At 40.8% G+C, this 15538-nt stretch overlaps 1 protein-coding gene across 1 annotated transcript in view; it reads right to left on the bottom strand.

Annotated features, from left to right (window-relative positions):
- Window positions 1-15538, bottom strand: part of LOC309475442 (glypican-1) — a 116867-nt gene that overhangs the window by 52927 nt on the left and 48402 nt on the right. The window lies entirely within an intron of this gene.

The following is a 15538-nucleotide window of genomic DNA, read 5'->3' as shown; positions in this document are numbered from 1 at the left end:
GGTGTGGCATAGTGAGCATTTCTCCAAACCATTGCCTGGTAGTGTACTCTCAGCAGATGGAAGTGGAGTGCATCGCTTGTCGCCGGCATTGCTTCTGGTTTACCTGTCCTGGAGAAAAGTATATGCCTTGCTGCATCAACAGAGTCTGTTTTATGCACATCATATATTCTGCAGACAAAAGCCTCTGAAGATCTTTGAGTCTCCTCCGTGAGATCCCCATTTCCGAGGTTGCTGAGCAATTGATGGTGCATTTTCCAGACTTTCCACGATGTACTTTTGGTGTGACTTGCAATGTATGATGTGGTATCACAACCAGTTAGTGCATGAAATGCTACAAGGCTTGGTGCTGAATCCTTTGACAGTTTGTTAAAAACAGCATCAATGGGTATATATTGTGGCTTCCTTGTGGTACCAGACAACAGCCAGAGTTTTTTACATGCTATGTGCGGGAAATGGGAAACCAGAATCACAAGCACATCAGTGTCTCTAGATGACACGACTACTGTGTCTGACTGGCAGTGCACTGCATGTAATACCAATCGGGTATCTGCCTCTTCGTGTGTGGCTCTCAGATGAGTCAGGTTGGTTGTTGCTTTCGATGACCTAACCTCCGTTTCTTTGTCTCTGAACCCACCAGCAACAACTATCTCTTTATCATCTGGTGCCTGAGCACATAGTTCTTCAGAGAGTAGATCAGCTTTGTTGTCAGGGAGGGACAGGAAGTTGGTCCAGTTTTTCAGAAGATGCACATCACGACCCTCAACAAGTCGTCTGATTGGTTGAGCTGCTTTTGTGCGTTGTGTCCTGGTAGCACCCTTGATGGTCTCTTCTCTGTATCTGTCAAACACAACGTCTATCCGTTTATAGGAACATCCTGCTTTCAATACTGCTCTGACAAATGTGTCAGCCAAATCTCCAAATGTTACTGCTTTGTCTGGCTTTCCTAGGGCAACCACCAGTGCCTGTCCATCTATGATGAGGCAAGATGACATGTCGGGAAGTTCAATAGCCTCAGGACAGACTATGTCTTCTGTTAACTTATTTACCAATACAGACTTGTTTCCAGTGCGAAGGGTCCCATTCATTTCAGCAAGGGATATGGGAACTGGCAGAAGCTCGTATTTTAGGACAGCTGGTAAGTCAACTGGATGACCTGCCTCAGAGGCCGTAACAAGGCATTTGAGGACGTTTCGGTCAGCCTTTACGACGGTTCTGTTGTCTTTGATTTTAGGATTTTTGGCCACTTCATACAGAGATGCAAATGTTTTAGCTTTGCTCTTATGTAGGGTTGCATGGATTGGGACCTCTGGTTTATCTTTGTCCTCAGGAACAATCATCTGTGGTTCAGAGCAAAGCTAAAATATTTGCATCTCTGTATGAAGTGGCCAAAAATCCTAAAATCAAAGACAACAGAACCGTCGTAAAGGCTGACCGAAACGTCCTCAAACGCCTTGTTATGGCCTATGAGGCAGGTCGTCCAGTTGACTTTCCAGCTGTCCTAAAATACGAGCTTCTGCCAGTTCCCATATCCCTTGCTGAAATGAATGGGACCCTTCGCACTGGAAACAAGTCTGTATTGGTAAATAAGTTAACAGAAGACATAGTCTGTCCTGAGGCTATTGAACTTCCCGACATGTCATCTTGCCTCATCATAGATGGACAGGCACTGGTGGTTGCCCTAGGAAAGCCAGACAAAGCAGTAACATTTGGAGATTTGGCTGACACATTTGTCAGAGCAGTATTGAAAGCAGGATGTTCCTATAAACGGATAGACGTTGTGTTTGACAGATACAGAGAAGAGACCATCAAGGGTGCTACCAGGACACGACGCACAAAAGCAGCTCAACCAATCAGACGACTTGTTGAGGGTTGTGATGTGCATCTTCTGAAAAACTGGACCAACTTCCTGTCCCTCCCTGACAACAAAGCTGATCTTGCCAATCTACTCTCTGAAGAACTATGTGCTCAGGCACCAGATGATAAAGAGATAGTTGTTGCTGGTGGGTTCAGAGACAAAGAAACGGAGGTTAGGTCATCGAAAGCAACAACCAACCTTACTCATCTGAGAGCCACACACGAAGAGGCAGATACCCGATTGGTATTACATGCAGTGCACTGCCAGTCAGACACAGTAGTCGTGTCATCGAGAGACACTGATGTGCTTGTGATTCTGGTTTCCCATTTCCCGCACGTAGCATGTAAAAAACTCTGGCTGTTGTCTGGTACCACAAGGAAGCCACAATATATACCCATTGATGCTGTTTTTAACAAACTGCCAAAGGATTCAGCACCAAGCCTTGTAGCATTTCATGCACTAACTGGTTGTGATACCACATCATACATTGCAAGTCACACCAAAAGTACATCGTGGAAAGTCTGGAAAATGCACCATCAATTGCTCAGCAACCTCGGAATTGGGGATCTCACGGAGGAGACTCAAAGATCTTCAGAGGCTTTTGTCTGCAGAATATATGATGTGCATAAAACAGTCTCTGTTGATGCAGCAAGGCATATACTTTTCTCTAGGACAGGTAAACCAGAAGCAATGCCGGCGACAAGCGATGCACTCCACTTCCATCTGCTGAGAGTACACTACCAGGCAATGGTTTGGAGAAATGCTCACTATGCCACACCTGAGCTTCCTTCACCCTTGGACATGGGATGGAAACATGGCGGTTCAGGACTACAGCCCATTCTTATGTCACAGAATCCAATACCTGAAAGTTGCCTGGAAATGATTCTGTGTACCTGTAAAAAACAATGCACAACACGCCAGTGCAAATGCCGAAAATCAGGGCTGTTATGCACTGCAATGTGTGCATGTCAGAGTGATGACCAATGTCCTTGTTTAAATGTGGAGTTGTAGTCCTCAAGTATACCAAGGCAAGGGGTAACCAAAGAACTTGGAAAAGGACTGCAGAAAGAAATATTAATCAAAATGAAATTCCAAAGACAAATGGCACACAAGCAAACTAGAAAGGTATAAAAACAATTTACCAAAAACAATTTACAGAGGGAGTGAACTACAGAACTAAAAATCTAACAGAAAAAAGCAAAGCAATTAAGCCACAAACATGAAAGAAAATATACAGAAACAAGATGTAATCTGTAGATCTGTTCAAGGGAAGTTTCATGGTGTTTTTTTCCCTATTCACCTGGGTTTTTCCCGTCTTAGAATTTAGAGAACAAATGCTTAATTTGCATAAAAAAATATAATCTCAGACAACTTGCAATGGTGTTTTTCTTAGTTATTATGTAATATGGAATACATCACATATATACACTGGGAACATTTAAGAGTGATATTGATTGAATATGTATGTCAGCCTTAAAAAATTACACAAATAATGCTTAATTTCACCTTAAAAGTTGGTATTTTGCATATATATATATACATAAAAAAGGCAGTGAGCCTCCATTATATCTTTGCTCTGACCCTTGACTACAGATCTAGAAACTTAATTTCCTCATCTTGATTGACTACTTTCAAAAAAACTAGGGGAAAATGGTCCAACGACTGAGCAAGATAGGCAATTTGGTGGCCATTTTGATATGCAAATAAGGTAAAAAACTCACAATTTCACTTGGGTACCATTTTTTTTTTGGACTCAGCACCCTTGAAATATGTAAGGTAGGCCGGTTCCCGACTTGTACCCATAAATGCTCCTCACTTCTTATAGAAGGCCATTTTTCTGAAATCCGTCTAGTCTAGAATGCATAGCTGATATAAAACATTGGATGACCTGTAATTTCCTACTACTTAATTCTGAAAAACGGAGATTCTAATTATTGGACAAAACACTTCCTCACATAATAACCTAGAATACTGTGTAACACTTGATGGCTGCTCTGTTAAGTCCTCGTCGTCGGTTAGGAACGTTGGTGTGCTCTTTGATACCAATCTTTCATTTGAAAGTCACGTGTCTAGTATCTGTAAAACTGCATTTTTCCATCTTAAAAATATATCTAAATTACGTCATATGCTCTCATTGACAAATGCGGAACAATTAGTTCATGCGTTCATGACATCAAGGCTAGATTATTGTAATGCTCTACTGGGTGGTTGCCCTGCACGCTTAATAAACAAATTACAGCTAGTCCAAAACGCAGCAGCTCGAGTTCTTACCAGAACCAGGAAGTATGACCATATTAGCCCTGTTCTGTCAACACTGCATTGGCTCCCTATTAAACATTGTATACATTTTAAAATATTGCTGATTACTTACAAAGCACTAAATGGTTTAGCTCCGCAGTACTTGAGCGAGCTCTTAACACATTATAGTCCTTCACGTCTATTGCGATCTCAAAATTCCGGCCAGTTGATAATACTTAGAATATCAAAATCGACTGCTGGCGGTAGATCCTTTTCCTATTTAGCACCAACACTTTGGAACAGTCTTCCTACCATTGTCCGGGAAGCAGACACACTCTGTCAGTTCAAAGCTAGATTAAAAACGCATCTCTTTGACCTAGCATACACATAACACACATTATAGACTTCTATAATTCCATATTAGGGTGCATAGATTAGGCCAGCCGGAAACGGGAACACTTCCCATAAATCCTGATGTATCCGTTACATCATAAGAAGAATGGCGTCTACGCTAATATTAGTCTCTCTGTTTATACCGAGGTTTACCGCAGTCCACCGTATCCAGGCCGTATCCAGATCTGATGAAGGACCAGCGCCTGGACGCGACAACGCAGTCCTGAAGTGTCAACTAGTCTCTCCTCTCCTCTCCTCACTTCAGGAAACGGAGAGTCTTGTTGACACTTCAGGACTGCGTTGTCGTCGCGTCAAGGCGCTGGTCCTTCTTCAGATCTGGATACGGCCTGGATCCGACGGACTGCGGTAAACCTCGGTATAAACAGAGAGACTAATATTAGCGTAGACGCCATTCTTCTTATGATGTAACGACTACATCAGGATTTATGGGAAGTGTTCCCGGTTTCGGCTGGCCTAATCTATGCAGCCTAATATGGAATTATAGAAGTCTATAATGTGTTATGTGTATGCTAGGTCAAAAAGATGTGTTTTTAGTCTAGCTTTGAACTGACAGAGTGTGTCTGCTTCCCGGACAAAGTTAGGAAGATTGTTCCAAAGTTTTGGTGCTAAATAGGAAAAGGATCTACCGCCAGCAGTCGATTTTGATATTCTAGGTATTATTAACTGGCCGGAATTTTGAGATCGCAATAGACGTTAAGGACAATAATGCGTTAAGAGCTCGCTCAAGTACTGCGGAATTAAAACCATTTAGTGCTTTGTAAGTAATCAGCAATATTTTTAAATGTATACGATGTTTAATAGGGAGCCAGTGCAGTGTTGACAGAACTGGGCTAATATGGTCATACTTCTTAGTTCTGGTAAGAACTCGAGCTGCTGTGTTTTGGACCAGCTGTAGTTTGTTTATTAAGCGTGCAGGGCAACCACCCAGTAGAGCATTACAATAATCTAGCCTTGAGGTCATGAACGCATGAACTAACTGTTCCGCATTTGTCAATGAGAGCATATGACGTAATTTAGATATATTTTTAAGATGGAAAAATGCGGTTTTACAGATACTAGACACGTGACTTTCAAATTAAAGATTGGTATCAAAGAGCACACCCAGGTTCCTAACCGACGACGAAGACTTAACAGAGCAGCCATCAAGTGTTAGACAGTATTCTAGGTTATGACGTGAGGACGTTTTTGTCCAATAATTAGAATCTTTGTTTTTTCAGAATTAAGTAGTAGGAAATTACAGGTCATCCAATGTTTTATATCAGCTATGCATTCTAGACTAGACGGATTTCAGAAAAATGGCCTTCTATAAGAAGTGAGGAGCATTTATGGGTACAAGTCGGGAACCGGTCTACCTTACATATTTCAAGGGTGCTGAGTCCCAAAAAAAAATGGTACCCAAGTGAAATTGTGAGTTTTTTTTACCTTATTTGCATATCAAAATGGCCGCCAAATTGCCTATCTTGCTCAGTCGTTGGATCATTTTCCCCTAGTTTTTTTTGTAAGTAGGCAATCAAGATGAGGAAATTAAGTTTCTAGATCTGTAGGGTCAAGTTTCTAGATCTGTTCTAGTCAAGGGTCAGAGCAAAGATATAATGGAGGCTCACTGCCTTTTTTATGTATATATATATGCAAAATACCAACTTTTAAGGTGAAATTAAGCATTATTTGTGTAATTTTTTAAGGCCGACATACATATTCAATCAATATCACTCTTAAATGTTCCCAGTGTATATATGATATGTGATGTATTCCATATTACACAATAACTAAGAAAAACACCATTGCAAGTTGTCTGAGATTACATTTTTTTATGCAAATTAAGCATTTGTTCTCTAAATTCTAAGACGGGAAAAACCCAGGTGAATAGGGAAAAAAACACCATGAAACTTCCCTTGAACAGATCTACAGATTACATCTTGTTTCTGTATATTTTCTTTCATGTTTGTAGCTTAATTGCTTTGCTATTTTCTGTTAGATTTTTAGTTCTGTAGTTCACTCCCTCTGTAAATTGTTTTTGGTAAATTGTTTTTATACCTTTCTAGTTTGCTTGTGTGCCATTTGTCTTTGGAATTTCATTTTGATTAGTATTTCTTTCTGCAGTCCTTTTCCAAGTTCTTTGGTTACCCCTTGCCTTGGTATACTTGAGGACTACAACTCCACATTTAAACAAGGACATTGGTCATCACTCTGACATGCACACATTGCAGTGCATAACAGCCCTGATTTTCGGCATTTGCACTGGCGTGTTGTGCATTGTTTTTTACAGGTACACAGGATCATTTCCAGGCAACTTTCAGGTATTGGATTCTGTGACATAAGAATGGGCTGTAGTCCTGAACCGCCATGTTTCCATCCCATGTCCAAGGGTGAAGGAAGCTCAGGTGTGGCATAGTGAGCATTTCTCCAAACCATTGCCTGGTAGTGTACTCTCAGCAGATGGAAGTGGAGCACATCGCTTGTCGCCGGCATTGCTTCTGGTTTACCTGTCATGGAGAAAAGTATATGCCTTGCTGCATCAACAGAGTCTGTTTTATGCACATCAAATATTCTGCAGACAAAAGCCTCTGAAGATCTTTGAGTCTCCTCCGTGAGATCCCCATTTCCGAGGTTACTGAGCAATTGATGGTGCATTTTCCAGACTTTCCACGATGTACTTTTGGTGTGACTTGCAATGTATGATGTGGTATCACAACCAGTTAGTGCATGAAATGCTACAAGGCTTGGTGCTGAATCCTTTGGCAGTTTGTTAAAAACAGCATCAATGGGTATATATTGTGGCTTCCTTGTGGTACCAGACAACAGCCAGAGTTTTTTACATGCTACGTGCAGGAAATGGGAAACCAGAATCACAAGCACATCAGTGTCTCTAGATGACACGACTACTGTGTCTGACTGGCAGTGCACTGCATGTAATACCAATCGGGTATCTGCCTCTTCGTGTGTGGCTCTCAGATGAGTCAGGTTGGTTGTTGCTTTCGATGACCTAACCTCCGTTTCTTTGTCTCTGAACCCACCAGCAACAACTATCTCTTTATCATCTGGTGCCTGAGCAGATAGTTCTTCAGAGAGTAGATTGGCAAGATCAGCTTTGTTGTCAGGGAGGGACAGGAAGTTGGTCCAGTTTTTCAGAAGATGCACATCACGACCCTCAACAAGTCGTCTGATTGGTTGAGCTGCTTTTGTGCGTCGTGTCCTGGTAGCACCCTTGATGGTCTCTTCTCTGTATCTGTCAAACACAACGTCTATCCGTTTATAGGAACATCCTGCTTTCAATACTGCTCTGACAAATGTGTCAGCCAAATCTCCAAATGTTACTGCTTTGTCTGGCTTTCCTAGGGCAACCACCAGTGCCTGTCCATCTATGATGAGGCAAGATGACATGTCGGGAAGTTCAATAGCCTCAGGACAGACTATGTCTTCTGTTAACTTATTTACCAATACAGACTTGTTTCCAGTGCGAAGGGTCCCATTCATTTCAGCAAGGGATATGGGAACTGGCAGAAGCTCGTATTTTAGGACAGCTGGTAAGTCAACTGGACGACCTGCCTCATAGGCCGTAACAAGGCGTTTGAGGACGTTTCGGTCAGCCTTTACGACGGTTCTGTTGTCTTTGATTTTAGGATTTTTGCCCACTTCATACAGAGATGCAAATGTTTTAGCTTTGCTCTTATGTGGGGTTGCATGGATTGGGACCTCTGGTTTATCTTTGTCCTCAGGAACAATCATCTGTTGTTCAGAGCAAAGCTAAAACATTTGCATCTCTGTATGAAGTGGGCAAAAATCCTAAAATCAAAGACAACAGAACCGTCGTAAAGGCTGACCGAAACGTCCTCAAACGCCTTGTTATGGCCTATGAGGCAGGTCGTCCAGTTGACTTACCAGCTGTCCTAAAATACGAGCTTCTGCCAGTTCCCATATCCCTTGCTGAAATGAATGGGACCCTTCGCACTGGAAACAAGTCTGTATTGGTAAATAAGTTAACAGAAGACATAGTCTGTCCTGAGGCTATTGAACTTCCCGACATGTCATCTTGCCTCATCATAGATGGACAGGCACTGGTGGTTGCCCTAGGAAAGCCAGACAAAGCAGTAACATTTGGAGATTTGGCTGACACATTTGTCAGAGCAGTATTGAAAGCAGGATGTTCCTATAAACGGATAGACGTTGTGTTTGACAGATACAGAGAAGAGACCATCAAGGGTGCTACCAGGACACGACGCACAAAAGCAGCTCAACCAATCAGACGACTTGTTGAGGGTCGTGATGTGCATCTTCTGAAAAACTGGACCAACTTCCTGTCCCTCCCTGACAACAAAGCTGATCTTGCCAATCTACTCTCTGAAGAACTATCTGCTCAGGCACCAGATGATAAAGAGATAGTTGTTGCTGGTGGGTTCAGAGACAAAAAAACGGAGGTTAGGTCATCGAAAGCAACAACCAACCTTACTCATCTGAGAGCCACACACGAAGAGGCAGATACCCGATTGGTATTACATGCAGTGCACTGCCAGTCAGACACAGTAGTCGTGTCATCTAGAGACACTGATGTGCTTGTGATTCTGGTTTCCCATTTCCCGCACGTAGCATGTAAAAAACTCTGGCTGTTGTCTGGTACCACAAGGAAGCCACAATATATACCCATTGATGCTGTTTTTAACAAACTGCCAAAGGATTCAGCACCAAGCCTTGTAGCATTTCATGCACTAACTGGTTGTGATACCACATCATACATTGCAAGTCACACCAAAAGTACATCGTGGAAAGTCTGGAAAATGCACCATCAATTGCTCAGCAACCTCGGAATTGGGGATCTCACGGAGGAGACTCAAAGATCTTCAGAGGCTTTTGTCTGCAGAATATATGATGTGCATAAAACAGACTCTGTTGATGCAGCAAGGCATATACTTTTCTCCAGGATAGGTAAACCAGAAGCAATGCCGGCGACAAGCGATGCACTCCACTTCCATCTGCTTAGAGTACACTACCAGGCAATGGTTTGGAGAAATGCTCACTATGCCACACCTGAGCTTCCTTCACCCTTGGACATGGGATGGAAACATGGCGGTTCAGGACTACAGCCCATTCTTATGTCACAGAATCCAATACCTGAAAGTTGCCTGGAAATGATTCTGTGTACCTGTAAAAAACAATGCACAACACGCCAGTGCAAATGCCGAAAATCAGGGCTGTTATGCACTGCAATGTGTGCATGTCAGAGTGATGACCAATGTCCTTGTTTAAATGTGGAGTTGTAGTCCTCAAGTATACCAAGGCAAGGGGTAACCAAAGAACTTGGAAAAGGACTGCAGAAAGAAATATTAATCAAAATGAAATTCCAAAGACAAATGGCACACAAGCAAACTAGAAAGGTATAAAAACAATTTACCAAAAACAATTTACAGAGGGAGTGAACTACAGAACTAAAAATCTAACAGAAAAAAGCAAAGCAATTAAGCTACAAACATGAAAGAAAATATACAGAAACAAGATGTAATCTGTAGATCTGTTCAAGGGAAGTTTCATGGTGTTTTTTTCCCTATTCACCTGGGTTTTTCCCGTCTTAGAATTTAGAGAACAAATGCTTAATTTGCATAAAAAAATGTAATCTCAGACAACTTGCAATGGTGTTTTTCTTAGTTATTGTGTAATATGGAATACATCACATATCATATATACACTGGGAACATTTAAGAGTGATATTGATTGAATATGTATGTCGGCCTTAAAAAATTACACAAATAATGCTTAATTTCACCTTAAAAGTTGGTATTTTGCATATATATATACATAAAAAAGGCAGTGAGCCTCCATTATATCTTTGCTCTGACCCTTGACTAGAACAGATCTAGAAACTTGACCCTACAGATCTAGAAACTTAATTTCCTCATCTTGATTGCCTACTTACAAAAAAACTAGGGGAAAATGGTCCAACGACTGAGCAAGATAGGCAATTTGGCGGCCATTTTGATATGCAAATAAGGTAAAAAACTCACAAATTCACTTGGGTACCATTTTTTGGGGGACTCAGCACCCTTGAAATATGTAAAGTAGGCCGGTTCCCGACTTGTACCCATAAATGCTCCTCACTTCTTATAGAAGGCCATTTTTCTGAAATCCGTCTAGTCTAGAATGCATAGCTGATATAAAACATTGGATGACCTGTAATTTCCTACTACTTAATTCTGAAAAATGGAGATTCTAATTATTGGACAAAACACTTCCTCACATAATAACCTAGAATACTGTGTAACACTTGATGGCTGCTCTGTTAAGTCTTCGTCGTCGGTTAGGAACCTTGGTGTGCTCTTTGATACCAATCTTTCATTTGAAAGTCACGTGTCTCGTATCTGTAAAACTGCATTTTTCCATCTTAAAAATATATCTAAATTACGTCATATGCTCTCATTGACAAATGCGGAACAATTAGTTCATGCGTTCATGACATCAAGGCTAGATTATTGTAATGCTCTACTGGGTGGTTGCCATGCACGCTTAATAAACAAATTACAGCTAGTCCAAAACGCAGCAGCTCGAGTTCTTACCAGAACCAGGAAGTATGACCATATTAGCCCTGTTCTGTCAACACTGCATTGGCTCCCTATTAAACATTGTATACATTTTAAAATATTGCTGATTACTTACAAAGCACTAAATGGTTTAGCTCCGCAGTACTTGAGCGAGCTCTTAACACATTATAGTCCTTCACGTCTATTGCGATCTCAAAATTCCGGCCAGTTGATAATACCTAGAATATCAAAATCGACTGCTGGCGGTAGATCCTTTTCCTATTTAGCACCAACACTTTGGAACAGTCTTCCTACCATTGTCCGGGAAGCAGACACACTCTGTCAGTTCAAAGCTAGATTAAAAACGCATCTCTTTGACCTAGCATACACATAACACACATTATAGACTTCTATAATTCCATATTAGGGTGCATAGATTAGCCCAGCCGGAACCGGGAACACTTCCCATAAATCCTGATGTATCCGTTACATCATAAGAAGAATGGCGTCTACGCTAATATTAGTCTCTCTGTTTATACCGAGGTTTACCGCAGTCCACCGGATCCAGGCCGTATCCAGTTCTGATGAAGGACCAGCGCCTGGACGCGACAACGCAGTCCTTAAGTGTCAACTAGTCTCTCCTCTCCTCTCCTCACTTCAGGAAACGGAGAGTCTTGTTGACACTTCAGGACTGCGTTGTCGTCGCGTCAAGGCGCTGGTCCTTCTTCATATCTGGATACGGCCTGGATCCGACGGACTGCGGTAAACCTCGGTATAAAACAGAGAGACTAATATTAGCGTAGACGCCATTCTTCTTATGATGTAACGACTACATCAGGATTTTTGGGAAGTGTTCCCGGTTTCGGCTGGCCTAATCTATGCAGCCTAATATGGAATTATAGAAGTCTATAATGTGTTATGTGTATGCTAGGTCAAAAAGATGTGTTTTTAGTCTAGCTTTGAACTGACAGAGTGTGTCTGCTTCCCTGACAATGTTAGGAAGATTGTTCCAAAGTTTTGGTGCAAAATAGGAAAAGGATCTACCGCCAGCAGTCGATTTTGATATTCTAGGTATTATTAACTGGCCGGAATTTTGAGACCGCAATAGACGTTAAGGACTATAATGCGTTAAGAGCTCGCTCAAGTACTGCGGAATTAAAACCATTTAGTGCTTTGTAAGTAATCAGCAATATTTTAAAATGTATACGATGTTTAATAGGGAGCCAGTGCAGTGTTGACAGAACTGGGCTAATATGGTCATACTTCTTAGTTCTGGTAAGAACTCGAGCTGCTGCGTTTTGGACCAGCCGTAGTTTGTTTATTAAGCGTGCAGGGCAACCACCCAGTAGAGCATTACAATAATCTAGCCTTGAGGTCATGAACGCATGAACTAACTGTTCCGCATTTGTCAATGAGAGCATGTGACGTAATTTAGATATATTTTTAAGATGGAAAAATGCGGTTTTACAGATACTAGACACGTGACTTTCAAATTAAAGATTGGTATCAAAGAGCACACCCAGGTTCCTAACCGACGACGAAGACTTAACAGTATTCTAGGTTATTACGTGAGGACGTTTTTTGTCCAATAATTAGAATCTTTGTTTTTTCAGAATTAAGTAGTAAGTAATTACTAGTCATCCAATTTTTTATATCAGCTATGCATTCTGTTAAGTTTGTGAATTGGTAAGTTTCTTCTGGGTATGAAGAAATATAGAGCTGAATATCATCAGCATAACAGTGAAAACTAATGCCATGCTTCCTAATGATATCTCCTAAGGGTAGCATGTACAGAGTGAACAGCAACGGTCCTAGTACTGAGCCTTGTGGTACGCCATACTGAACTTGTGAACGATAAGACATCTCTTCATTTACTGCTACAAACTGATAACGGTCAGATAAGTATGATTTAAACCATGCTAGTGCAATTCCACTAATGCCAACATACTATCGACCATAACATTCTTTTAAATAGACTCGAAAATTGTCAAATGCAGCACTTAGATCGAGTAACACTAATAGAGAGATACAACCACGATCGGATGATAAGAGCAAATAATTTGTAACTCTAATGAGAGCTGTCTCGGTACTATGGTACGGTCTAAATCCTGACTGGAAATCCTCGCAGATACCATTTCTTTCTAAAAAGGAGCATAGTTGTGAAGATACTGCCTTTTCTAGTATCTTTGACAGAAAAGGCAGATTCGAGATCAGCCTGTAATTGACTAATTCTGTTGGATCAAGTTGCGTTTTTTTAACAAGCGGTTTAATCATATCCAGCTTAAAAGTTTTCGGTACATATTCTATTGACAAAGATTAATTAATGATATTAAGAAGAGGATCTGTGACCTCTGGAAGCATCTCTTTCAGTAGCTTAGTCGGTATAGGGTCTAACATACATGTTATCGATTTAGATGATTTAACAAGTTTAGTAAATTCTCCCTCTCCTATAGCAACGAATGAATCAAATTTTTCTTCAAGGAGACTACAATGCACAGCCTGATGCGATACTGTAGTAGACGGTTGCATAGTTATAATTTTCTCCCTGATATTATCAATCTTGTTAGTAAAGAAGTTCATAAAGTCATTACTGCTGTGTTGTATAGAAACGTCTGGGGTTGAGGATTTATTTTTCGTTAGTTTAGCCACTATTTCAAATAAAAACCTAGGGTTTTGTTTATTTTCTTCTAATAGGTTTGAAAAATAAGCAGATCTAGCAGATTTTAAAGCCTCTCTATATGCAATCGAGCTCTCTTTCCATGAAATGCGAAATACCTCTAGTTTTGTTTTCTTCCAGTTGCGCTCCATTTTTCTGGCTGCTCTCTTAAAGGAGAACTCCGGTCAATTTTAATATTGAGCTAATTTTTTTGTAAATTTGGAGTGCTGTCAGTACAGAGAACAACGACAAAAATCGGTGTTGCCTACACCGTGTGATCCTGTTTTTAAAATTTGCACCCTGTTGACTTAAGTGGGGCACGTTTTAAATCTGCTTTTAGCCTCTTAACATCCTTGATGTGTCATTACAAGTGCCCAGCCATTGTGAGTGATTCCTTCAGAGTGAACGCGGTGAATCTGACTGCAGTAGATGTGAAAGATATGAATACAAATTAAGTTAATTCAGCCAGCGCACATACCTGTATTTTCTTCCTGTTTTCAGTCGAAGTCCACAGTAGTCGATTGTCGAGTTCACGCGCGTGATCATAGATACTAAACCTATGCGCGTGAACTCGACAATCGAGAAAAGTAACCCAGAAAAGTTATTAAAGAGATCGTTAATATAGTCCAAGTGACTCCAGTGGCTCAATCTTAAGTTTATAAAGCGACGAGAATACTTTTTTTGCGCACAAAAAGTATTCTCGTCGCTTTATAAATTTAAGATTGAGCCACTGGAGTCACTTGGACTATATTAACGATCTCTTTAATAACTTTTCTGGGCCAGCAAGTTTCAGTCCCTTAGAAGCCTATGGAGGAGTGAGATAGCTCTCAGATTTAATAAAAAATATCTTAATTTGTGTTCCGAAGATGAACGAAGGTCTTACGGGGTTGGAACAACATGAGGGTGAGTAATTACTGACAGAATTTTCATTTTTGGGTGAACTAACCCTTTAAATGTGATTTATCATTTACACTAGATAGTGTTACATTAACACTTCAAAAGAATTATATTTAAAACAAGACTTCTCAGTAATTCTGAAGATATTACTATAAATTACAGCAACACCTCCCCCTTTGCCTTTCAGACGAGGTTCATGTTTATAACAGTAATCTTGCGGGGTGGACTTATTTAAAGTAATATAATTGTCTGGTTTTAGCCAGGTTTCTGTCAAACACAGCACGTCGAGATTATAGTCAGTAATCATATCATTAACAATGACTGCTTTTGAAGTGATCGAATATTCAGCAACCCAAGCTTTATCATTTGTTCATCCGTATTATATCTGTTTTTTATTTGTTGAACATCAATAAAAATGTGACCCTTGAATGGGTTTAGGAGTTTTTTGTATTTCCTAGTTCGGGGAACAGACACAGTCTCTATATGATGATATCTAGGTGAAAGAGACTCTATGTGATGGGATTTATCTGACCTTGGTGACGAGTCGACAGTCAACAAACACGGTGAGTCATGTCATCTTCTCCTCTTATTGTCACCTGCACCTCATGTAACATGTATAGCATAGCCTTCTCTGCCAGCACAGGTTTTACATGTGATAAATGCAGGGAGATACAGGGTTCCCGCGGGGTCTTAAAAAGTCTTAAAAAGTCTAAAATTCTGAACTTTAAATTTAAGGCCTTAAAATGTCTTAAAAACAGCCAGATTTTGATCCGTGGTCTTAAATTTCATTTAGTCAGGTCTAAAAAAGGTCTCGCCAACAGGCCGTTCACATATCACATCTTTTGCGCGCTCAAGTTCGTTCAAATGTAGGCGCGCGCGCGCTCATAACTGAAGCGACGCACTCGTTTTTTTCCAGGCGCAGCGAGATAAACAAAAATCTCAACTCTTCAGAATGCCGCAAACGCACCGCAG

This window comes from Leuciscus leuciscus (genome assembly GCF_965113295.1).
Source record: "Leuciscus leuciscus genome assembly, chromosome: 15".
NCBI lineage: Eukaryota > Metazoa > Chordata > Actinopteri > Cypriniformes > Leuciscidae > Leuciscus > Leuciscus leuciscus.
The sequence above is the reverse complement of the archived record's forward strand: the minus strand, read 5'-3'. Positions and strand labels throughout refer to the sequence as shown.